The sequence below is a fragment of the Passer domesticus genome, chromosome 1 (genome assembly GCF_036417665.1).
Source record: "Passer domesticus isolate bPasDom1 chromosome 1, bPasDom1.hap1, whole genome shotgun sequence".
Taxonomy (NCBI): Eukaryota; Metazoa; Chordata; class Aves; order Passeriformes; family Passeridae; genus Passer; species Passer domesticus.
Genome location: NC_087474.1, coordinates 151,639,200 through 151,665,170, shown reverse-complemented (window position 1 = coordinate 151,665,170; position 25,971 = coordinate 151,639,200). Strand labels below are relative to the sequence as shown.

Here is a 25,971-nt window from a genome sequence, read left to right as displayed (position 1 = left end):
GATTTTCCTTGAACTGAAGCAGTTCCATTTGCAGAGATGTGCATCAACGCACCCAAGATGCTAAGAGGTCATCCAATCTCCCTGTCTTCTCATGAACACTCACAACAGCGTAAAATCATTGAAGACCACACAGGGATTGGGAAGGATGAAAGGAGTCTGTTCTCTCCCGACCTTAACACAGCGTAATGAAGGGCTAAGACAGCCCCATTTGTGGGATACTGGGGGATGAGAGAATCTGTGATCCTCAACTGCCTTAATGTCACCATTTCCGGCCACTCTCCTTCTCCACATGCCCTAAGAAAGGGACTTCTGTGAAACTGCCTCCTAAATCCAAGCCCTCAAGCAGGAAGCCCAGAAGCCTGTGATAGTTGATTGTATACTATTTTAAGTGGTTCCTTTGCACTGATGTAGTCCTTTTCATTAGGATGGCCTGAGGCACATCAGGCACAATACCTAAAGATCACAGCTCTGCCTATCTAAAGGCACTAGGAATAACTCTGAAGAATGTGAACCCTTCAAAGACCATGTGATGAGCCTCCCAGTGAAAGGGATGTTTTTTTAAACATGGTGACACAAAAATCACCAGAGGGGATCAAACCCAACCACCACCCTTAGTCAGCATCCGGTTCTCAGATGTTCTGAAGAGCAGAGCGTGCAGTTGGCAGCAGTGAGAGGACACTCCTGCTGGCACCCATTACTGGCATGCACAAACTATTCTGCTGTGTCCTCCAGCTTAATTAAATCAACAGTTTAAACTAATTCCTCAGCTTTGACTGGTAGCAGCTGAGAAGCTGACACAGCTCCCCTTCTGCCACCCATGGCAAGCACAGCAGCCTCCAGGATGCAGGACAAGCAGCTGACAGAAATGACAACATCTACCACGGGGTTGCATCACTGGGAGATCACCTACTACAACCTCCAGACATCCACTGTACCACGAGGCCAGTGCTTAAACCAGCCACTTACTTCCAGATAGATATATAGACTTTTTTTTTTTTTTTGTTATCTCAGATATGTCTATTCTTGTGGTTTTGCCCCACCACTGTATTTAATGGGGGGATGGGATGTCTGGATTCAGGGCAAGGCACCAGGTCCTGACAATGGACCTTCCCACCTCCAAGACTGAGAGATAATAAAAGCTGGATGAGGAAATGAGGGGGGAAATGAAACAAACACCCACAACATCACATCATGGTTCATTCATTGTTTCAAACAGCTGCAGAAGAAATTCTGCTTTTGTTTTTGCTGGCTTTTCCCTTTTTGTTTCCCCTTTCCTTCCATACAGGATGAAAAGAAGCCTGGAAAGCAAGGGCCTGTCAGCATCTGCTCTGCACTGACAGTTCAATCCTCAGGGCCAGCCAGTGTGATGGGCCTCAAACTATAGTGACCACAAGTACAGCTGGAGAGATAAACCCCTTATCTACGGCAGAGTAATGCCTACTGCAAACTGCACCACTGCAAAAAGCTTCTCTGACCCTCCACAGCAGGGTCTGGTCCTGACTTGAGTGCATTAGAGCTGGAGCTGAGGAGCACCCTGGAAAGTGCAGTGAACCATGATACTGCCTAAAAGCTTTGGTGTTTCACTCCAGCCCCTGTGACTCCCATTTAAGAACACACAACTAGTTTAAACAAAGAAATGAAGTACCCAGAATCTACAGAAAATTTGAAGTAAAAATTTCAGCTTAGGAGCAGAAAGTCTATTATGAACAAAACCATAACAGAATTACAACTGCATCTTTTTAGTCATCACTGACAAAAGTTCCACCATAAATAAAGATGCCATTGTATTACATGTATAACATGTATTAGGGCTTTTATACCACTTATGATTCCTTTTGGGGGACAAACATTTTTGCAGGGCCTGTTGTGATAGGACAAAGGGCAATGGTTTTAACCTGAAAGAGGGTTAATATAGATTAAAGGAAGGTTGTTTTTTTTTTTAAGAGTGAAGATGCTTAACACTGGAACAGGTTCCCTAGAAAGTGTTGAAGCACTAGAAAAGGTTGCCCAGAGAAATTGTGGATACCCCATCCCTGGAAACATTCAAGGCCAGGCTGGATGGGGCTTTCAGCAACTTGACAAGAGTTGAAGATGTCCCTGCCCACATCAAGGGGACAGACTTCACAGCATCACCTTTACAGGTCCCTGCCAACCCAAACCATTCTAGGATTCTATGACATTGATGAAAGAAGACACAATCATGAAAATTAAACAGCTTTCATTGTTGGTCGTTTTAAGTACTGCCTTTCCCACAGTCACCAAGCTGGGGTCTTAGTCCCAGAGCTGGGTGAAGGTTGATTTTAGCTAAGGCTGGTCTCACTAGAAATTCCACCTCTCTGCAGGTGAGTGCAGATGAACAGGTATGTCACCACAGCAGGGTTTCAAGGACAATGAGGTTCTGCTGGCAGCTGGAGGAAAAAGTATTTCTGGGAGACCTAAAGATGTCAGGCTGCTCCAGCAGCAGCAGGAGACCTTGGCTCCGAGGTGCTACATCCCCCCTGGGAGCTGATGTCCAAGCAGGATGGGTTTGAACAGAGCCTGGTAGAGAATCCAGTTGTTAAAGCAGGAGGGGAATGACAAACCCTCCTTAGAGGAGAGGATGGAGTGAGTGAGCTGCCTGTGTCAGACCTGCACAGCTCAGGGGGTTTGTAAAGGTATGATGTATTCTGTCTGCATCATGGAAACAGGGATTTAAGCTAAGGACAGCACTGACACAAGAATGACTTCAGGCTGCAGCACAAAGCTCCCTGGCCCTTCCAAGCTCTGGATGCCTTTCAGCAGCCACAGGGCAGGCAGCCCAATCAGTCTTAGGATGCAGCTTGATAGATTTGTTAATGAGATTATAGGCCTCAGCTGCTCATGAGACTAAGGAAGAGACCTTCATGATCCATGCAGCATTACAACCCCACTCCTCCAAGGACAAGAACTCCCAGAGCTTTCCACTGTTTTTTGTTATTTTGGTCACCACAAACAAGGCTCCACTGCACCTGTCCACTCCTGCAAGCCCTTCAGATGCATGCTGCAATAAATCCAGTATCTTCTCAATGTATATAGAAAGATGCTGTCCCTATCACCTCCCAGTGCATCTCCATCCCAATGCTCTGAAGTCCCCCTATTACATCAGACACCCTAGCTTCTTATTTCCTAAATACTTCCAGCATTTGTTTGGGCTGTCTTTGGAGATTACTGCAGTGTTCTTCTAAGCCATTTGTTTTCAAAGGTACTCAGATACTTTGCCTGTACCTTTGATAGGTTTCCAGCTTTTGGATCCCTATGTTTAGATAAAAATTACTTTCAAGTCCAAGATTCATAGTTCAGCCTTTCAGCTGCAGATTTTCAATGAGCAGATCTCAGCTAAGCCAGCAAATGCAGCTGCTGCCTTGCCAGCATGTGACACCGTTTCCTCCTGGACACCCCAGGATACACAAATGGATTTATTTCTTGTATTCCAGTGCCTTCTAACGTAAGGCTGGACTGGGAGCTGCAAGGCTGTTCATGAGACCAGTGGGTTTGTATCAGCCAGGGCACCCCCAGCTCCCTCCAAGGCAGGGGCGTCTCTCCATGCACATCTGCTGAGGGGTCCCATAGGCTTCACAGAAAATTTGGGACCCCAGTTTTGCCTTCATACTCTCAGCCAAGAGAATGGGGAAGGCTGTCTGTACACAGACACAGCTGCAGCACTGCCTCCACCTAAGCTGAAATGTCTCATCGGCACTGAGGATATAGGGGAAAACCTGAACACAGATGCTCCAGCCTGCAGGAAGCTCAGGGGTAACCAGCTGCAGACAAACCTCAAGCCACATTACAATAAACCACAATACCATCCCCTAAAATGCTCCTGCTGCAGCTGGTCAGGAATAACTAAGAATTCTATTTTTAATCCAGATTGAGATAGCACCCAAATTTACTCTGGAGTCTGAGTTTAGACAGGACTTGCTGTGCATGGCTGGGCTGTCCCAGGTGGAGGTGGTCCAACCTCTTGGAGAAGCTCCACCTTCAACAAAACCTCATCTACCAGGATGCCCTTGCACCCTTCAAGACAAGAAACTACAGCCAGTGACAGCTCCACAGTGCTGAGCATTACTTAGTGCTTGGATAACCACTTGCAAGCGGGGAGCCTGTGAAAGCACAGGAAATATGCAAATATAAGACAAAGCAGAAACGTCAACATCTTAGAGAGGTTTGCCCTCATTCTATCAAAGCAGCAGTGATGTGCTCCCTCTTCCAGTAAAGCTGTTGGGATTGTGTCACCTGCTTTAACACACTCGTCTTTGCCCTTCGACATGCCAGGAGGGCATGAATTTAATTAGTATCCCCATTTCATTTAGATTTTGTGTAAAGGATGGGGATGTTTGCAAAGGGAATCCACTTCCCATTTCAGACCCCTGACCAGGCTCAGCTGGATGGATATTTATTTCAAACACTATCATCCTCCCTGCCTGCTCATAAGGCAGGGGTTGCTACCATCACAGCATCACAGGTCACAGCAGGCAAGGCGTGCTGAGGCTGCAACCTGAGGCACCAACCAGACAGGCTGGGGGTGTGATCCTGTGTTAAAGTGCTGGATTTGGTTTGGAAAATGTCTGTCTGCATTCCAGGTCAGCACAGCAGTGTAAGAGCACTTAGTCCAACATCTGCATTGCTACAGGTAATGTGGCTAAGAAAGATAAAAAATTAAATATCAAGTCAGTGAAGACTTCGCATATACAGAAATGCTGTAGTATTTAAAAAATAAAATTTTCATTTTAATATACAAAGACTTTCTTTCCACCTTAAAACTCATAAGCACAACAGAAGAAAAAAAAAAATCCATATCCAGAGACTTGCCAATTCCTTATCCTCACACCCAAAGGCATACCAGGTCCTTTCTACAGACAAGCAACCAAAGCATCTCATGTTTGCCTTGGCTTGACCCATACTTGAGATGTCCCAGGAGCCTGTGAAATGATGAAAAATAAATTCAAATAAAGTCCAGAATACACCCACGGCCACAACCTCTGTATTCTGCTGAGGAAATGCAATCCATTTGGAAGGAGTACTAAGGAGGCAGTAGAGAAGAAAAAACAGAAAAAAGGGGTTTTTTCCTGCTGAACAATTTTTTTTCCCTGGTTTGGGCTGCACAGCAGAAGGGTGGTACCCAGCAACAGGGGAGTGGATAATATAACCTCCCATAAGTGATATCTGCATCACCTGATCATGCACTGCCCTCCAAAATGCTGCCTCCTCTTTTCCTGCAGAGAGGCTGCAAATACAATCAGGGAAACAAAATATAACCTTACAGAGTAGGAATAAAACCCAAACAAAACAATGTGGGAACTACACAGTGCAGAGTGTCACTCTATCTGAGCAGTTTAAGGTGTACAAAACCCAAGGGAAGTGGAACTCAGATCCAGCACTAGGAGCTCTCAGCTGCCACTCCAGGATGAGGATGCTACCAGCTCTTCTCTGGGGAGAAGCATTTACCCTATCATCAATATCTGTGATAATGAAAAATTGATTAAGGACATTGTAAGGAAAAAGCCTCATATCCAGCTGTTCTTCAAAAAACAACTTTGCTCACCAAAATTACAATCTCTCACACCACTTTTCTGTGTGTGAGCAAGTACAGCTGTGCATCCACTTTTCAATTCTACACTCTTCAAGCAAAGAAAATATTAAAAAACATTTTTAAATCATACAGAGTTTAAACCAGCAGTTTATATCAGTAACATAACATAAAAAATGTCAATCACTTACCACATCCAGGAAATTAACTTAATCAGTTAGAATAACAAGACAGCCAAAGCTTGGCTCCCAAGGAGGAAGCTGCCCTTTCTTGGAGGAACCCACTTTGTCACTCATAATCTGGTCCCCTGTAGCCTCTCAACCACATTTTTGGGGATATCTGGTGTCTGATGCCTCTTAATGCTGCTGCCACTGCTGACAAGACCAGTCCCAGAGACTCAGTTTAATACTCTATCCCTGGACCCAATATAGTGCAAGTAAAGGGCTAGGGGCAGGTATATTTTATTAAATGAATATTGATTTTATACATGTCTTAATTTAAGACAGAAGGAATTGTGGTGCCATCTGAATCCAAAAGTGCAGTGAGAGCTGGTTGACAGAATAAAAAGGCAAAAATAAAAATCCTCTAAAAATACATCAATTTCAAATTTCTTGGGGTGTTAGACTCAGGTAGGCTGTAGGAATATCTCCAGGGAGGTGGCAGCTAGTTCACTTCAGTGTATTTTCATCACTGAGCTGTAGGTGCTGGTGGCTGCCACCACGCTGAACCCCCTTCATAAATCACTCTGAGATTTTTAAAGAGCAGGTGCCCATTGCAAGATGGGGCACTTCAAGGTTGGCCCCCTGCTGCCAGTGGTGGCAGAGCTGCAGGGGCACAAACAGGTGCTGGCACATGGTCCTGCCCTGGCATGTCCCCTCAGCTGGGCAAGTACCAGAGCCCACCCTGCTGCCACTGGAATTTGGGGGGTTTTGAGGAGGGCGAGTCCTGCTCAGCTGTCTGGGAAGCAGTGGGACTCCAGGCCTGGGTAAGTCATGGAGACAAGGAGGGGGACACGGGGCTGCATTCTTCATGGGTGAGAGATCAGAGAAAGGGCTCTCACTGCTTCTCTGCCCATTAGTCAGCACATAGGAACACAAAAACAACCCAGAGCAAATCTGCTCTGTAGTATTAGGGATTATGACTCAGAGATTTTTTATTCCTCTCCCCGTGACTCATCCGGTGCAGTCTCATGGCCCAGATTCAGAACAGCCTAACACTTCTGGGCTCCCTCTGCCCAAAATCCCATTAAACAATTGCCCTTTGCAGTCAGTGGTGAAGAATTCAGGGGATTTTTCCTTTCCTTCCCCATCAGAGCAGGGGCCAGAGGGAGGGCGCACGGCCCCCCAGGACCACATGCCCGTGACAACGCTCAACACTGGCAAAGCCAGCACAGCCCCGTGACCAGCTGCAGCACAGGCACGGCCGAAGGGGATAAATGTGATGATGATATCCATGGCACAGGGGACAGCTGGCTGCCAGGTGCTTCCCGGGAGGTGCAGGGCTGCGACTTTAGAGAGGTGGCAGTCATTTGTCTGTCACGAGAAGGTAACAAGAAAATTACAAGAAGCGTCTGGAAATGACCCAGTTTAGCTCCTGGGATGGGTTAGAGTTTGCTGGGAAGGAATCCAGAAGCAAGGTGGGGCTACATATGAGGTTTCTGGCTAGGAAAACTACTTTATATCTCCTCTGCACTTTCTGCATCACTGGTGATGAAAGATTCCTCCGGTAACAAGGCCCCCAAAAGCAACCTGTGCACCCTCCCACCTTACTCACAATTTTTAGAGGAACAGGCTCTGTAGCTGCCTGTTCCTGTCTAGAATAAGGGGAAAAACATTATTTTTCAGAGGATGTAGCCAGGGCAGCCCCATCCCCAGCACAATGTGATCCGGGCTAGGCTGAACCAGAAGAGTTTTGTGGCCCCTTTGTGTTGGGATAATAATAGCAGCAGATGAATTCCACATTTCAAACAAGGGTAAGATATTAAACAGAGCCTCTGTACAGAGATTAGGTGGAATAAGAAAAACAATAAATCCTTATGTTCTTGGACTTGAAGGGATTGGCAGGGAAAGCCAGGCAGTGGGGCCCCAGCACTACCACAGTGCCCTGCAAAACCAAGTGCTTTGGGGTTCAGCTGCCTGTCCAAAGGATGAGGACTACCAAACACAGAGTACAGAAAACGCTGAGAGACCTGCATCCAGGTTCACTCCAAAATCACTGTATTCCCAGGCTGCCACACCCCTGTGAGGTCCCTGCTTGTGCTACCTGCATTCACACCAGAAAGACACTGTAAGGGCACTTGAGCTTGAGATGTCAGGTGAGAAGCATCTCTTACCTCCTCTTACCTCTTACATGAATAGAACACAGTGAAAAAGCAGCAAAGAAATTGTGTTCCCTTATAGAGCTGTATGGGGAGAAGCTACAGAAGCATAAACCTTTTTCTAGACTCCTACAGGAATGATTTTAAATCTGAAAATCAGAAATAAAGATTAGTAAAGGCAGGAAGAGGAATGAAGAAGAGGCGGAACCTCTTACCTAATTTTTTTTTTCCTTAAGGCTATTTCTGTTCTGCTTGCTCTAGAGGAAGGCACTGACTCCTAGTGTAGTTTTCAACCCTTCCACAAACCCTTCGAAGCTGAGCTTCTCACCTCCCAACCTAGCCTGGAGGCATGTCACATTCCCCCTGTCCACCTCACCTCTTAGGACGCTCTGCATGAGGCAGATACACAGCTTTGGCCAGAAGACTGAATATCAACAACAGAGATTCCATCTAAATACTCTCTTCTTTAAAAAATAGCTTTAAGATTAATAACTGAAGACAACTACCTTTGAAGACTGAATTTACTATATGGAGGTCAGTGCAAGCTTCTCTGATGGATCTTGATGTCCTGTGGGACAGCAAGTAAGCTAAAAACTACACTTTCATGTTTAAAATGCTCTGTAAAGAGCATTTCTGCTGTGTGCAAAGGATCTAGTAAAACTAATTGGTGCAAAGGGACTCCCATATCTGCAGAGGGAAATCTACCCTGACACAGCCACATTATCTGTTAACAATGCCTCATTTTGCAATAAACCCCAGGTATAACACTGCATCATATTGCAGGGAGATAAGCACAACTAATGCAAGGGTTGTTCATGCTTCCAGTTATCCTTGACAGTAATTTATAAATTTATAAAGTTCTTTATAGAACACAACTATGAATAACATTTGCTAGAAAGAGCTCTTAAATGTGCTTTAGAGTTTCTAAACCTTATTTCCTTATCCAGATTACTACATCCCTTATGTAAGCCCTGGTGACACTGAAAATTAAGTCACCTGTCTAGAATAAAAGTCACCTCACCCTTATGCAACCACGAGTCACCTTTATCAAGGGGGAAGGCAGCAGGAGGTACTGACAGAAGGACAAACATTGACTCCAAAATGTCAAACAAGAGCTGGGAAAAGACAGGCAGCAAGTGACAAAAGGAGGAGAGAAGGTATTTACAGCTCTGAATCACACAGTTCCCCAGACATCTTTCCATTAATGATGAATATCATAATTTCCCTAAATAATGCAAGGAAAATTAGTTTAATCATTTAAAGGCATCATCAATAATAAATGTGTCAGCTCCAGATGCTAACCTCCCCATTCCCCCATCCTCAGGGACTGTTTTAGGGAAAACAGTAAGATTGCTGTCACATTTTAATTTTGGAAAGATGCTTCAGTATCAGGGTCAGGAGAACAAAAGTACCCGGGACTGAGGACTGTCAATCTGAGCACCTGCTGGGTGTAAAAGCTCTTTGCACCAGGCTGCCATTCCCGGTGATAAAACAGCAATCAAAGTGCTGTTCTTGTTTGCTCAGGTGAAGTGCTTACAGCAGAGGTATGCACCGAGATAGCTGGGGGCAGATAAGAGGAGAGCCCTTCCCAGCTGCCAGGAGAGGCTTCCACCAAGGACCTGCAAGGATGAGGAAGGAAGAGGCTGCTCTGGAGGCAGCACATCCATCACCTGCAGCACAGCAGGTGCAAGGGTGATGCCACATCTGAGTGTGCCCAGCTGCTGCATCAGCACAAGCATCAGCATCTGGATGAGAAGGGGAAGCAGAAAATGATGCATGGCCACCATTCAGTACCAGGCTGCTCAGGAATGAAGAGCAAAAGAAGATTTAAGAGCTTTGAGCTCCTTCTCTGCAATGCTGCTGTCAAAACCCACTACGTGCCCAGGAGCATCCTCTACAGCACAGGAAAATCCAGAGAGATTTCCCAGCTCACCTTGACCTGGGTACTGTCTCCTCTGAGCCATCTGCCACCTCATCAACACACAAGTCACACCTTCCCTGAGGTGTGGACTCGGTTGCTCTGCCATGACAAAATCAGTATCCCAAGGGCTGCTGCTGCCATGGTAACCCCAGCCACTGAAAACAAAGGCAATGAATTGGTTGTGCAGGACTGGTGGGAGGAACTGGGCTCATTTGGGGATGTCCTACTCACAGTATGAAAGAAGGGTAAGCAAAAGGGGTCAAAACCCATAATCATGGGGACAACACATTTCCAAAATGCACATTTGCCAGAAAAGCCTTTTGCCTGCAAATACAAGAAGGATGCAAGAAGCAGGAGAATAAATCTGCACAAAACTGGCACAGTTTTGACTTCCAAAGCCATATTATGATATCCTCAAAATGAAAGCAGGGTGACCACCAGCAGAGACAGAAACCCAAAGCAACCACCAGCATGTGATTCAGTGTCTCATGGCAAGGAAACCCAGCCTGCTGCCTCTGCCAAATTTCTAACAGGGGCTGGGGTGGGGCGAGGTTTGTGCCACCAGACCATGATTTCTATTGTTTCAACTTTTCTCTCTTCCCTTGGATTCAGAATCTGTGCTATTTTAAGCAACTATGCTAAAAAATACCCAGAATGTAATGCCTGTTTGTGCTGCCCATAAAAATCTTTTCCACTGGAACAAAGATTTAAACCTCTGACTCAAAATGACTTTACAATGGGGGGCTGATTATCAAGAGGGCCAGAATATCCTCTTATTAAAAAAACGTTCACTGGGTTTCCTGAACTTTACATGGTGGTATTAACTCAGTGGCTTGTTTGGTGGGATGCAGGCAATACCAGCTGTCTCTAACACAGGGGAAAAAGTAGCTATGTATTTTATGATACAGAAAAAGAGCTTAAAGTAAGTGTGTGTGAATGTGTGGTATGTGTATTCATACACACACATACATACATGGACACACATGTCCTTCTGATCATTGTCAAAAAAGATACAGGAAAGAAAAACACAAAATCACAACAAACACAGGATGGGAAGGATCAAAGGATGCACTCCACCTGCTTGTCTCAAGCAAAACATACCTAACTAAGGCACTATTTAAAAATTATTATTATTTGTCTATTACAGTAGCAAGCATCAGGGGGGAAGATTCAAGCCCCGTTAGTACAAGGCAAACACTTAAGGCAGTCTGGAAGAGATTCATCTGGCTTCCCTCAGATTGACATGAAAGTACTCCCTGTTCATTTTAGCCAAAATGAAGTCTCTTTTGTTTAGAGACTTGTTTCTATTGGTACAATATTTATTTGCAGACAGATTATGTTACAAAAAGGGAGGGAACACAGGCTGGGCAGCACCCAGGCAGGGGTCCATCCACAGATCAGCTGTCTGGGGATGCCTGTCCTCCCACCCTGAGGAAGCATCTCCCAAGCCCTGCTGGGTTTTATGGGCTAGATCAGTTCCAACAGCCCCTGATGCTGGGCCTGCCTTTGTGGTGAGCTCTGCCCCAAAGCTTTGCACCAATGATGGCCCATGGCAACCGTGTGTGCCCTGTGCCACTTCCCAGCCTGCTCTGTGCCAGCAGCTCTGGCAGCAGCTGCCCCAGACAAACTCTGCCCTTGCTGACCAAGCATACAGGGGAAAGCTCTGTGTAAAATGCTCTGCTCACTGCTAGGCAGCAGGACAAATTAGATTTTAAGGCAACAAGTCACCAACTATGAGCCTAAAACTTGCCTTTATACATGTCAGAGCAGACTCCTATAATAGAGACATCTTTCTCCATCCCACTGACCAGGATCTGAACCAGAACCCATGAAGGAGAAGTTCTGGAAGGGTTCCTAGGCTATTTTTTAGGTTACAGAGCCAACAGATAGTCAAAGTTTGGCCTCCCAGCAAGCAAAGAAATCATATCCAATAACTGCATCCAATTTTTTTTTTAATTACCCCAGGGAGCCTAGCACACTGTAAAACTCTTATTTACAAGTTTTTTGGCTGTTCTTTCATCACCAGAATTTACTGGAAAAACTCAAAAGCAATCATCATTTTACAAACATGTTTTGCTCTGCACAGTTCCTGCACCCAACTTTACAGGGAGAACATCAACAGGAAGACAGGAGTCCACTGCTGCCCCAGGAAGCTGCAGTGTGCACCCCTCTGGCCTTGTCAAAACCCCACCTCTCAATTTATATACTCTGCAATAATTATTTTGCTAATCACAGGCTGCTCTGTGCTTCTCAACACTAATTATTATTATTAGAGCTGGCTCAGCTACAAACACACTCACTTTCCAAACACACAGCGCTGGCCTGGAGGAGAGGGGTGGGGGGTTAATCCTTTACTGGATGCAGCTTAAGGCAATGAATGGTATTCTGGCCTGTAATTTCTTTAAAAGGGAAAAATAACATCTTTCAGGAGATTTTCCATTTTGAGTTAGCACAGAATCACCACAAAAAGAAAAAAAATACTGGGTAAGGCAACATAACACATACTATGGTCTTCTTTCAACTCATCAGCTATATTTATCTCTGAACTGCAGCATAGAAGCATATTTCACTTAGAAAAACTTTTAAGCTGCTTGAAAGAGACACTGAAGTAGCAAAGGCCACACACTTGGATACTGGAGGGGAAGAAAGGAAAGATTTATATGTTCAGATGCTGTAAACTAGCTGGAATCTGCCACCTACAACTCACGGCCAAGCCCTCTGGTGAGCAGGCATGACTGGGGCACAAGCCAACATGAGCTTGAAATGTTTTGGTAGAAAGTGTCTCATATGACCTGGCTACTTTTTAGCCATCGATTTCACTTTCACCCACAGTTTGTTATGTTTTGTTTTGTTTTGAAGCACCTGCCTTTGATCAGGGCCAGGTACAGGATGCTGGCTAAGAACATCAGCATCTCTCTCAGTATAGCAAGGCTACCCAACTTGAGCCCAAAAATTTAGGACCAGCAGCATTGCAAGCCTCAGCATTAAATCTGAGAGGACTTGCGCAGTGACAGCTTGGCATTAGGTAGACCTGGCTGTAGAAACAAATTTTCTGAGCTGTCTGCCAGGTTACCTCAGCCATGATCTGCTCCTTATGCTTTCCAAGGCAAGGTCCTTGGCATCCCCCAAGTCAACCAGTGTCACTCAGTGTCCCACCCTGAGGCTGCAGCTATTAGAGAAGTTCAGGTGCTACCACTGTGTTCAGTGGACTGACAGCACCAAATTAATGAAAAGATAAACAGCCCATTCCTGAGCCAAACTAAACCACGGGGAAAAAAACCAACTATTTGGGCAAGCAAAGGAAATGGAATTGGGCCTGAGTGTTTTGAAAATAGCACATCACACCAATTCCCACTCAATGATCCTTGGGCACAAGAGGCATCAGCAAGATCAGGTTATAAGCATGGCCTGAAATAGCCCCTCATCCAAGTGGGCTGAGGGCTGAGGGTGAGAGGCATAGGACACTTGCATGACTTGTGAAAGTCTGCATGGCAGAGGGGAAAGAAAGGGAAAAAAAATGAAGGGTCATCCTGGCTGAAACATGACACTGGGTGTTCACATTTCACATAAGAAGCCTCACTTATTATCATCAGCCACATGCAGGGAACAGTCTGGAGTATGATTTCTGTTTATTCACCTTGATGACATCCCTTGAAATATTCTGCTTGGGTTACATCTTTCCAAGAAACAAAAAAAAAAAAACCTCTTTCCATCTATTGGAAGGAAAACCCCTCCACAGGTCTGCGTGCCTAAACCCCGCTCAGCAGAGCTCACCCGACCTGACCCCCTGGGAGTGCTGGCTGGGCACGTTCAGGAATTGCCATGAACAGAAAATAACCAATGCCACAAACTGGGGCTCAGAAGCATTGGCTTTTCAGGATGGGAAATGCAGAGCTGAGTCCTGGAATTTTTGGTGGGGGCTGGGGGTAACCAAAACAGCTGTGCAAGCAAAGTCACCCAACCAATGCGCTTGCTGCAAGGCTGATGCAGCTGAGAATAAAATGTCTGCTGTCAAACAATATTGAGCATATTCTGCAGATCACCAACATCAAAGCCTTTCCCATTTCAGATCTCTCTGTTTCTATAATCAAAAGCAGTCGAAATGCTGTTTTACTGTCTACAAGTCATCCCCTGAAAGAGGCAGTTTGGCAGCTCTCCCTGCTTGCACAGACTGGGAAGCGCTGCGCAGGACGCGTCCCCAGCTCCCAAAGCTGCCTGCTTGCTCCTCCCACGTGGCATCTTCTAGGAGGATGGGGATTGCTCAAATCGAGCCATCACCAACGCACACACAAACCCACCAGCTCAAGTCTTCCCACAGCCACCAGCTCTGCCATCAGGGCAGCCCTTGCAGAACCACCACAAACCAGGGCCTCAGTCCCCCGCAGGGCACAAACACGGCTGAAAACAGGTGGAAATGCCCTGGGCTTGCAGCATGACAGAGAAGGCTACTAACAATAGTGGCAGAAAGATAAGAGGTAACAGAAGGAATGCAGAGTCTGGGCTTGGAGTGCAGATTGCACCCACCAAGGAAGGAAACCACTGATCCTGAGGTGCAGAGTAACTGTGGCCATTAACCTCAGTTTTATTGTTAACCATCAGATCTGAGAAATCTACTCAGCCACAGCAGCTGCAATCCAGAGCAGGCAAGGGAAAACAAAACACTCAGGCTGAGAATAATTTAGAAAGAAAGGAAATGAGAGCAGTTCCAACTCTCTAATTCCTTTTTTCCAAGAATTAAGGACACAGCTGCTGTCATTCTCAGGTCACCAACTCTTGGGGTGTGCTGAGAGGTTAAGAGGGTGCTTGGCCAACCTGCCTTGGTGAGAGAAATGAGAAGCTATGCAAAACAGAAATTAAAAACCACCCTGGAGGAGAAATATGTGAATAAGAAGGTAAAGAATGAAAAGTCAGAATAGAAAATAAAGAGGAAAGAAGGTAAGAAAAAACAAAGGAAACAGGCCTATGAAAAAAAACCATAGGCATGACACTCCAACACAAAGTGGAAGAGAAACAAAGAAGTGGAGAGAAACTAGGAGGAAGAAGCAAAGTTAGAGATACACATGCAATTACACTTTCACACATATGTTTGTATATATATAAAATACAAGAAATGTTACTTGCAAATAGAAAAACTCTGTTATGCTTTATCTACACTGCCTTGGACAAAAGCAAATTCTCTCCTGTGAATATGGTGAGACACTGGCCCTTGTTGCCCAGAGAAGCTGTGGACTCCCCATTCCTGGAAGTTTTCAAGGTCATATAGGATGGGACTTCAAGCCACCTGCCCTAGTGGAAGTACCCCTGCACATGGCAAAGGAGTTGGAACTACATGATCTTTAAGGTATTTCCAACCCAAACCACCTTACAGTTTCTGTGATGCTTTATCTTCACCACCAGCCAGGTCAGCACTGACAGTTTTGAGTGGCATGGAAATGCTTTCTGTGCACTTCGTGTACAAAGCTGGCTGAAAGCTTTGCTGCTATTCAGAGCTGAAACAACACAGGAGCTATTAAAGAAAGCTCACTCTACAGCAGCATGTTTATGGTCATCGTGTGCAGAAAGAGCCACAGATGCCCAGGAGGAATATCAGCACTGTTAGTTATTGGCATTACATACAGCACCACCAAGAGCTTGAGATACCAAACATGTCTGTGCTGGATGTTATGTAAAAATAGAACAGAAAGGTCAGACCCTGTCCCAGAGACCCAATGACCTAGGGTAAAACCAAGATAAAGATAGAAAGCAGAAACAAATAAGGCAGGCTGACCAGAATGGAGCCATGCCAAAGGAGACACTGTCAACTCACCATACATGGCAATCCTGGATGGGCACATCTAAGAATCCTGCTTCAGACAGGAAGCTGGGAAGGGGTCAACCACAACACAGTGGGAGCAAAGACCCAGCTATTCCCTGTTCTCTGAACTCCTCTTTAAACCACTAATGGATATGGAGTAGAGATCCCCCATTACTGAAACAACCAGCAGCAAGCAGCAGCCCACATCAGAACCAACACATCCATCAAACCACACAGAAGCAACCCCTAACTAAAGTGGCCACAAAGTCCATCATGATCTTGACTTCAAGATTCCTCTTCTAACTGCTGGTTTGTTCAAATATCACATTTTGAGACACATAAAACAGATGAGGACAAAGAGTCCCATATCAATTTACTTGGAATCTGCGAGACCAACCCCGGTGATAAATGAGGCAACATAGTTTAAAAAAGACAGTTTAACATGTAACACGTCTGCTAAGTCAAGCTTGCTTGGACCTGTTAATACAACAAGGTGCTACAAACCAGTCTTGTGACTGAAAAAAAAATTTCTAATAACTAACTCTGGTTTGAAATGGGTGAAGAAAGGGAGGGCAGAGTTAAGGACGTCTGGGCCTCTACCTTATTCTTGCAATCTCCTAACTTTTTTTATATTCCTAAAAGTCTCAAACCACTGCAGGTAACTGGAACTGCAATCAAAGGCATTTTTCTCTATGCTGTTTAAATACTGCAGTCATCCCTATATTATCTCTTGGGTACTGTATTAGCTGATGAACTAACATCTGATACACGTTCTTTCTCTTCCTTCATCCAACTCAGCAGAGGAGAGTATTGCTCTGCTTGTGTGTTCCTTAACTGTCTTTAAACATCATTAAAACACAGCTATATATTTAGGAAAAGGACCTTCAGTTGAACATAACTTGGAGCAGAATATTATGAGGTTTGTGGTGATCCTTATCTCTTGAGGTTGCACAATTTATGCAAAACTGGACCCTCAGAGAGCAGAGCTTCATATCCTTGCAGAAAGTTCCTGTGGCCTTTGGCACAAAGTTTAAGGAATCTTCCTGCTACCTGAGGCAATTCAGGGAGCACACTAAGAGATCTAAAGACCTCAAAACTTCATCTGTATTTCCAACAGAAGCCAGCAAAGAAAGACACACAGCTGAGACAGGCTGCAGCTTCCTGGATGGGCTGATGCTCCCTTCACTCGCAGGCTCCCTGCACAAGTATGTCACTGCTGCTGTCAAGCCAAGACAAGCAAATGTCAAGGACAAGACCAGGACTCTTCCCATTAAGAGGTGCTGGCCCTGCTAAACAACCAGAGATGAAAGAAATACCAGGAGAAGAAATTTTATCTCCAGGAGAAAATCAAGAGCACTCCTAACCCTCCCACTCAACTGACCAGCTGCGGACAGCAGGGCTCTTCACCCCCTTCCCTGTGCTCTCGGGCACTGCTGGAGCTCAGAGAGCTCTTCCTCATCAATGAGCCAACAGCATTCAGGAGCTCAGCTCCCTGGCAGCAGCTGGGTACAAAAAGTTTAAACAGATGATCTTCATACTGGGTCTGGGCTGCCTGGCCAGGTCACATCCTGCAAGAAGGCAGTGTGGGGCTCCACATGCCAAGACTGCTGGGAGGAAGCAATCTCATCACTTTTCCTGTGGTACCAGACACTTCAAAGAACTCATATGTGACTTCAAGACTCCTTCTTCTGGTGCCACTGTGCCCTGCCACTGTGGAAGGACATCAGGAGCCTCTACTGGCCAAGCCGCCAGTGAAGCTGCAGCCACCGGAGTTCAGCCTTAACGCTTGGCAGCTTCTAATGGGCATCAAAATCCCTGAGTATCTTCAAATAAAATATTAATGTTTTAAGCAGTATTTCATGGGTCTGCAGGCATTGTCACACTTTAGGAAAACCTTAAAGAAATTTAGCCCTGATTTTCTAGAGAGCATGGATCCCACATGTCAGCCCATCCCTGATGGTATCTCACACCTTCACAGCTAGAGCTGTCTTTCTGCTGCCACATGGAGACATTTTTACCTGCTCAGCATCCAGATTTGCTAAGCAGAACAAGATACAGGTATTTATCACCACGCACATTAGCACTCCTAATATTATTAAAAGAAGATGAAATGCATTATCAAGAACAACTGTAACTCTATCTTAGTGGATCAGGACAAGTGACTGAAGGTTGTTGGATTCCTGCCATCCATTCCCCTATCATACTGCTGTGATCCATGAGGTAGTGTTAATTAACACAGGGATGTACAGAATTTAAATCCTATTTATTGTAATTTGTCTCACCAAAGCAGCCAAGAAAAATAATCACTAAAAGTTATTAAAAATATCTTGAAAAATAAAGCATTTGGTAAAAATCTCTCAGGTCATCGGGATTTATAAGGAAGGCAGGGACAGTAGGTACCCCCAGAGGGGTACAGGCTGAGCCCCCATGAAATGTAATGTTGTGCTATATGCCTTATGCTAATAGCAACATCTTGAGCTCTGAACAGGCTACAACCTAGCTCAAAGATAGTTACACCCAAACTAATACCTAGTAACCTGTAGATTGCACTTGATACACTTAAAACTAAAATTACAAAATCACTGCAAAGTTCCCTTCCCTTTTCTTCTCCATATGAAGAATGGCCATTGACCATGTTATGAAAAATGAAAAGCCAGTACTTACTTTTACCTGCCACAGTAAAATAGGAGCTAGGGAAGGTCTTATTTCCAGACCTTCAACATTTGCATTTAAAACATGCAGGTGCTTGGGAAGAAGTTTTCAAAAGCTTATTTTCTGTCTGGTTGTGTTGGTTGCAGCCGCCAGACCTGCCCCTTAAAGAGCACCTCCACAAGTCACCACTGCAATTTCTGACCACGTCAAGCACGGGAGCTCAGCCATGAGGCTCTGAGGTCCACCTGACATTACAGCTCGGCTACTCTGGCTGTGAACAGCCATATGGGAGAGAGTGGCTGCCCTGACACATGTGCAAATGAAAGAGTCCAACAGAAGAGCAGAAGCTGGGAGGAGAAAAATGGTTTGTTGAGCCACCAAACTCTCCCCGTAACCAATCACTGGGAACCCCAGCATGTTTTCAAGGTGGTTGCAACAAGCAGAACTGGTGGGTCTTTGTACTAACAACTCAAGATTAAGAAAACTTTACAAGACAAATTTCCCCTCTGAATCTGTTTATCTGTATCACATTTATTTATTCTTCTTGTATATTCAGGAAAGCTGAGCCTCCTTCCACATTTTTCCACAAATGGAGACCCAAAGCTCAGCTTTTCAGTTTTGCCTCAGTTACCAAAAAACAGAGACATGCTGGTGGGAAGAACCCTCTGGGGTCTCCAACCTCCCAGCTCATAAAAAAGGCTGATTATTTTTTCCTGTAACACCAAACACATGTATATTTTTGTTAGCATTTAAAATAATCTAACAGCAGCTTTTTAACAGTTAAGAAATGTATAAAGCTTTGCTCACCCCCAAAAGATAACTAAGAAGAACCGAAACCAGATATGAGATACCTGTAAATCCAAGGATTCAGCAAACATAATCTTCCAAAACCCCAGAGCAGTATTCCAGTTGCCTGTGCCACAGCATAAAGCTCTTGGCCTTTGCTCCCCGCAGGAGAACTTCTGGGAAAATGTATTTCAGACTTTCCTACTCTTATGAAGGAGGATCAAAACTAAAAAAACCCATTATTATCATTATTTAAATAGGGCTGGAAAGGTTGGTAAATATTTCTAAAAGGATGTATGGTAGCTTTCTGCTCTGTGTGTTAAATTAGTCACTGATAGCTGTGACTACCTATTTACAACCCCAGCTGAAGCATAAATGGGTTTTAGTACATCACTTCTAGAGACTGTGATAGCATGACTACATAATTGTACAATAAACATTATGTTTACAACACAGCTTATAAAACAATAATGACGGTTACACTGATGAGGATAATAATAATAATACCAAACATCAATATCAGCAAAGAGGGACCTGTGCTTTATCCAGTCAAGGGTTCAAGCACAGTCTGGGCTTTTGTGATTGCTCCACATCCCACAGGCTCAGCAGGAGCCCAGGACTGCTGTTTCCAGCACGTAAAGGTGCACACACAACACCACCTGAACCCAGAGCTGCACCACAGGCAGAGACAGCGATACCTGATCTGACACCAAGCTGCAACAACACAGCACCTCGCTGAAAGGCATCTAGGAAAAGCCACTTTTCCTAAACCTGCAGAGGCTGTAAGAGTCTCCAGCCTCCTGCACCACATCTGCACAGCTGGTATGCCCCTTCCACTTGTGCATTCAGGGCTCATTCCCTGCCTGGGCAGGGAACTGTGCAAAGCAATGCAATGTGTCTTCCTTTGGCTGGGACTTTGCTCAGCCAACATGTTCAAGATGAGATGGTTGCAGTATGATCAAATCTAGGCCTCAAAATACAAAGTGCTAATCAAGAGTTGCAGGTTGCTGCTTTTTTTAAAAAATTATACTCCTCAATGGGATGTTTCTTCTCCTTTCTAAGTTGCTGGCAACAGCTCCCCAGCCAGCTGAGATCTATACAGGGCCTCACAGAACACCACTCCTGCAGCTCTGGTGAAAAGACCCAAATTTTTTGTTCTCCTGATAGGGAGGGAAAAAATGAGGCAAACAACCTCTTAAATGCAGCTGTTGGGAGTTCCGGAAGGACACAAAATTACCTGAGACAACAGGCATGCTGCACTTCAGCAGGCAGCACACAACTTGTCCCATGTCTGCTTGGGAATGACTTCAAACCTGTTACAGAAATCCCCTGGAGCAGAACTTACAGTGCTACTGATGTGATGGCTTCTACCAATTCCAAGCAAAGGATCAGGATGCTGCATCCACACCAAAGGTGTCACTGGGCTGACATAGCCCTTACCAAGCTCCATTCCAGCAGTAAAGCTAAAGCACAGATGAGGCAGGCAGCACAGAACAGCCATTCAGAGAAAGCCAGGGAAAAGCAGACTGGACCATCCAGCTGAGCAAAGGGAAGATGATGATGATGATGGTGATGATGATGATGATGATGATGATGATGATGATGATGATGATGATGGGTGGCTAGGAAACCTGAGTTTTCCACCTTAAAATCCATGCACCAGACCCATTCAAAGTCTGTGAGCTTCCCACACAACCCACACTGTGCTGAGGGTCTCTACGAGCTGCTCACAAAACCACATGATGGGATGTGGTCTTGCCACCCAGCTCTGCTCTGTACCTGCCTCTAAGGAAACAACCTCCAGCTCCAGGTACTGCTCTGGCAGTAGGGACCTCCTCTCCCCAAAACAGGAGAGTTTTTCAGGCTTTCTTTAAGCTTCTCTGCCATTCATTCTTACCTCTAGAAGAGGAGCTGGGTCCTGTGCCTGGAAGAGCCCCCAGCTTATAGACAACAACCCCAATGATGTAAACCTCACCCCTCAAAAGTTCCCAAGATCCTGCAGCTCTTGGCCAGGTACATAACTTGGCACTGGGTATTCCTGCCTGAACAACAAAACAGGTGACAAAAGGCTGATTTCCAAAATATTTCATGCCAAAGACACTCTGCTATGCAATGACACTCTTCCATGCAAACACACAGTACTTCCCAGTCCTTGCAGGGCTTTGGGCTTCTTCTCCTTGTCTGAGTGCCCCACACATTGCAGCTCAGCTCAGCCCACTGCCCAGCACCACAGATGGGCTCCCAACACCTGCACAACCCAAACTCATAGTGTAGGGGTCATGGCCAAACCTCCCCTCTATCGCCCAGGAACTTCATAACGAGGAGATTTGCAGGAACCTACCCAGTAATTTTTATACAAAACTGTTTCTACTGCTCCTTCCAACTCAGGTTTTAAGGTGGAAATGACTGAGAGACAGAACCTGCCCCTCCTCTTGGCAATTTGTTTTAGCAGCTAATCACCCTTGCCTTTAATTTCTAATTCACCATAAATTCTGATTTTAATTATTTCAAATCCAGGCACTGGTTCTAGCTCTGCCTGTCACTGCTGCATTTGAGAGCTCCTTCCTGCATGATGCACTGTATCAGCAGGAATTCATGGACCATTTTTCCTTTGAGGCAATTGGAGATTTAATTGTATTATCTGCTGACAAATGTAAGATACCAATAGCAGTGAAGATGTGACAGCACAGGCATCAGAAGGGGTGGGACAAACCTGGGTGATACTCAACCAGTACACCCCCAGTACTCAGGGTATCCTACCCCAGTTTGCAGGATAGAGCTCCACACTGATGTTCACATCCATACCTTGAATTCACATAATGAATGAGAGCATCCAGGCATGCATTAAAAGGCATTCAGATCGTACACGTCTGGATGTTTTAGATCACACACCACACCAAATGCCCAGTGTTTGAGTCACAGCAGGCTGCTGTGTTCAGCTGAGGAGACGCTCCAGGTAACCATCTCAGTGCTTTCATCGGTCACCCTTGAAGCAACAGGGAAAAAAACACCACCAGCAAACCCTGTTTTAAACAATCTCTGGCACTTGCCAGAGAGAGAGAGAGAGAACTGAGAACACAACAGTAACACTGGTAGCTCAAAAAAATGCTGTCCTCTACGGAACTGTACCCACAAGGTGAGCAAATGGCAGGCACTGCACCCCCAGGTATAATAAATAATGCCATACGCAGGCACACAGCAGCACTGCCTGCCAGGGCACTGAGCACTTTGCTGCATGAGAAGATGGACAATCTCAGGAGCAGATGCAGCTGTGACAAGAGAAAACCTAGATGCAGTGATAGTAAGTCCAAGAAACAGACTATGTTTTTATTCCCTCCTCACTCTTCATAAATCTCACCAGGAACCTACAGGTGTTCAGAACTAAAGCTATGAGCCATGAAGGAGACAGAAAACAACACGCTGTACTTCAAAATAAGATCAGTATCACCTTGTTGCAGAACGGCAAAAGCTTCCTGACCAAGGATGCATTTTCCTCTCTGCTAGCTCAGTTTGCAGCTCTGCATCCCTCTTGGATCACAAAGCAGGACATCACACCACCCCTGGCCAGCACTGAGAGGTCAGGGTGTCATGCCCACCACCCCAGCATCTCCATCCCAGCAGTGATGCACTGAGAGCAGCGCAGAGACTCCACTGAGGCTCTGATGGACCCATTTGCACTGCTGAACTGCTTGGCACACAGCTGCAGTGCACTGCACCACAAGTTCCTGACACCAGACTTCGCTAAATTCATCTGCTGGGAGCAAAAGAGAAACCCCCCAGTAACCCAACAAACAGCAGAAATGCCTCCCATGTCACAGAAAAAACCATCATTTTCCCATGGTTTGCTAGCACTACTGTCTGCATAGACCAATGGGGAAAAATATTATTTAAGCTGTCACACTTGTAAGCACGACCTTGCAATTCTGAGTAGAGCTGCACCAGCATAATTACCGAAAAAGCTGTAGAAAGAGGCCAGTAAAAAAAGTAATATTGTAATAATGCACTGAACATATTCAGCTGAAAGGTGCTAAACGAACACAAGATGCACCAATACCCTGAAAGTAAAGATACACTTTTCTTTCCCCTAGCTTTGCTCCACATCAGCTTCCCCTGACAGCAATTTCTCATACAAAAAAGTGAATGAAATATATACAGCCAGGAAGCACGGGCTGCCTTTGTAAAGCATTCTGATTAAAAACAGGAAGATATGGTTCAAATCTGGCAAAGAGTTAAGCATAAGATCCCATCTTAGAACACAAAAGTCCTTAATGAAACAAAAAGCCGGGCTTTGGTTGTGCAGGGGCACAGAGAGGAGAGCACACCACAACACAGAGCCGCAGAACCGTGCTGCCATCAGGACACACAACTCACCATCACCTCTGAAATCCATCAGCTGTAGCCAAAGTTAAATTCCAAGCGTGCACTTTCACCCGGGAAGCCAATATTCCAATTTACAAACTAACTGAACAGACGATTCCTTTCTGCAGCAGACAGGCTCTTCCACGGAGGCAGGCCTGAGCCCTTCCTTATTCCTGCGGCTCTGACGTCGCTGGACATCAGCGAGCAGAAGCAAACGATGCCAAATCCTGCAGGCCCTGCGCAGGCAGCGAGCTGGCACCGCTCCTGCTGTCCCTGTGCACGCACCCCTCTCGCAGGGATGCCAGACACACATGCACATCTCGCTGCAAACAGGGACAGAGGCGCTCCCGCCGGCCGACAAACTGCACCTGTACCACTAATTACCTTAATATAACTTAAAATGCACAGAGGCACAGTCAGACCAATCCGAATTACAGCAATCCTAAAATAGCTGTAAGCCATACTCCTGACTTAATGCTATGAGACAAAAGCTAGAGGGGGAACGAATAAAGTTAGAGGTGCATTCCTAAAATGATGTTTAGTGAATATAAAATGACTTGAACCCCCGAGGCTGCAAGCTGGCATTTATCAAGATATGCAGCCCCAGCACAAAAGAGTCTTACTGCCTCACATGCTTGGAAAACACATGTTTGTTAAATAATTTTTAAAATCACATTTGAAAGGAAACTGAATGTGTATGACACGATTAAGTATCAGACTGTATACTTATTTATTAATGATGTCCATACTTCAGAGCTGCATTTTTTAATATCCTCCTAATTTGCAACAATGTATTTAAGTACTCTTAAAATAATCCACACTAGTGGACTGCAGTTGGTGCAAACTGCAGAGATTGCACTTCTGCTCTATTGAAGAAATAAACACTCTCATCTCATGCAGCTGTAACATGTATGTAACACAATTGTATTCTTTGTGTTTAGCAATGGCTAACATATTCTAATACACCCTCAGAAAAGCTCTTTGGTTCCAAATCAATGACTTAAATAACACAATTTTTTTTAACATATTGATAAAGAGGAACTAGTGTAGGGCACATGACTCACTGTGTCTGACCAGATATGTGGCCAGGACAACATGTCTAAACTTGCCAACAAGGATGGGATTAGAAAGATCTCACTGAAGGCCTGTAGCATCGTTCAGATTCAGTTCTCAGTTCTGTTGGTAGTTCTCTGCAGATATTTTAAGATGCAGCAACAACAGTTTAATAGACTGAGATCCAAGTCCTAAAGCACTAACCCTCTCAATGGAAACACATCAGTATTATTTTGGTATAAAAATAAAATGAGGCCTATTAAAGTACTACAAAGCCCCACACAACTTTTTGAGGAAAAGACGGCCTAAAAAATCGCTTGTAGAAACGGTCCGTGCAATATGCAAAGAATCTTCCCCATCCATTCCTCTGGTCCTCCTGACACCCAGCTCTGGACCGGGCCGACCACACTAACGGAGGCCGAGCTCTGCGGGTTAAAGCTGAACTGACCCCGCACGCCGAGACAGCAGCAGGGCAGCAGCAGGGCAGGCAGAGAGGGCAGCAAAGGGCAGCAGCATAGCAGATAGCAGGGCAGGCAGCAGGGCAGATAGCAGGGCAGCAGCAGGGTAGCAATAGGGCAGCAGCATAGCAGACAGCAGGGCAGGCAGCAGGGCAGATATAGCAGGGCAGATAGCAGGGCAGACAGCAGGGCAGGCAGTAGGGCAGGCAGCAGGCCGGCTCCGCGCCCCGGCCTGCGCGCTGCGCGCATTTTCCGCGCAATCACAGAGGGCTCGCCCGGCCCCGCACCTCGGGGACCCCCCCGTCACCTCCCTGCCCCGGGGGTCTCCCCACGCCGCGGGACGCCCCCATTTCTTCGTCCCCGCTCCCTCCCCGGGTCCGGCAGGCCGGGGTGGGGGGCGCTGCGGGGGATGGGCGCATCGCTGCGGCTCACTGCGAGCCGCGCCGACCCCATCGCGGCCGTGCTCGCCGTCGGACGGTGCCCCGGCCCCGTCTCCTCCCCATCCGCACGGGTCTCGGCGTGCAGTTGGTATTTCTAGGCCACGGGAGACCCAGCGCTTTAACAAAAATAAATAACACGACAGGCACCCTGCCCTCCCCCCATCCGCGCTGCCCCCGTGCCCGGGCTCCGAACCGCGCCACGACCCGCACGCCCCGCCGGGGACCGGGATAACAACGCGGGGGGGGTTGGGCGAAGCAAAGGCAAAAGCAGAATAAATAAACAAATAAATAAATACCCCCTGTGCCCGCGCCCCGCCGCCTCGCTGCGGCCCCGGTACTCACCGCGGCGCCGCTGCGGGCAGGGGTCGGGCGGGCCGGGGCCGGGCCGGGCCGGGCCGGGCCGGGCGCGGAGCGGAGCGGAGCGGGCCCCGCTGCCCATGTGCTCGCCCGAGCACGCGCTCGGCTCAATGGAACGCTGTGCTGGCGAGCGGCTCTGTGACGTCACCGCCCCCCGCCGCCCGCGGCCGCAGCCCGGGGCAGCGAGAGCAGCCCGCCCCGAGCTGCTGCCCCGCATCCCAGAGCCCCGCATCCCACCGCATCCCACCGCCCAGCATCCACCGCCCGCCCCGAGCTGCTGCCCCGCATC

The 25,971-nt window shown here is 46.4% G+C and overlaps 1 long non-coding RNA gene across 11 annotated transcripts in view; it reads right to left on the bottom strand.

The window, feature by feature from the left end:
* The window catches only part of LOC135285073 (uncharacterized), a 148,000-nt gene extending 122,095 nt beyond the window's left edge, over window positions 1-25,905 (bottom strand). For all 11 annotated transcript variants that reach the window (XR_010350104.1, XR_010350087.1, XR_010350100.1 and 8 more), the window contains exon 1: window positions 25,668-25,905. This is a non-coding gene — a long non-coding RNA (uncharacterized LOC135285073). The remainder of the gene's footprint in view (window positions 1-25,667) is intronic.
* Window positions 25,906-25,971: the final 66 nt, after the last annotated feature.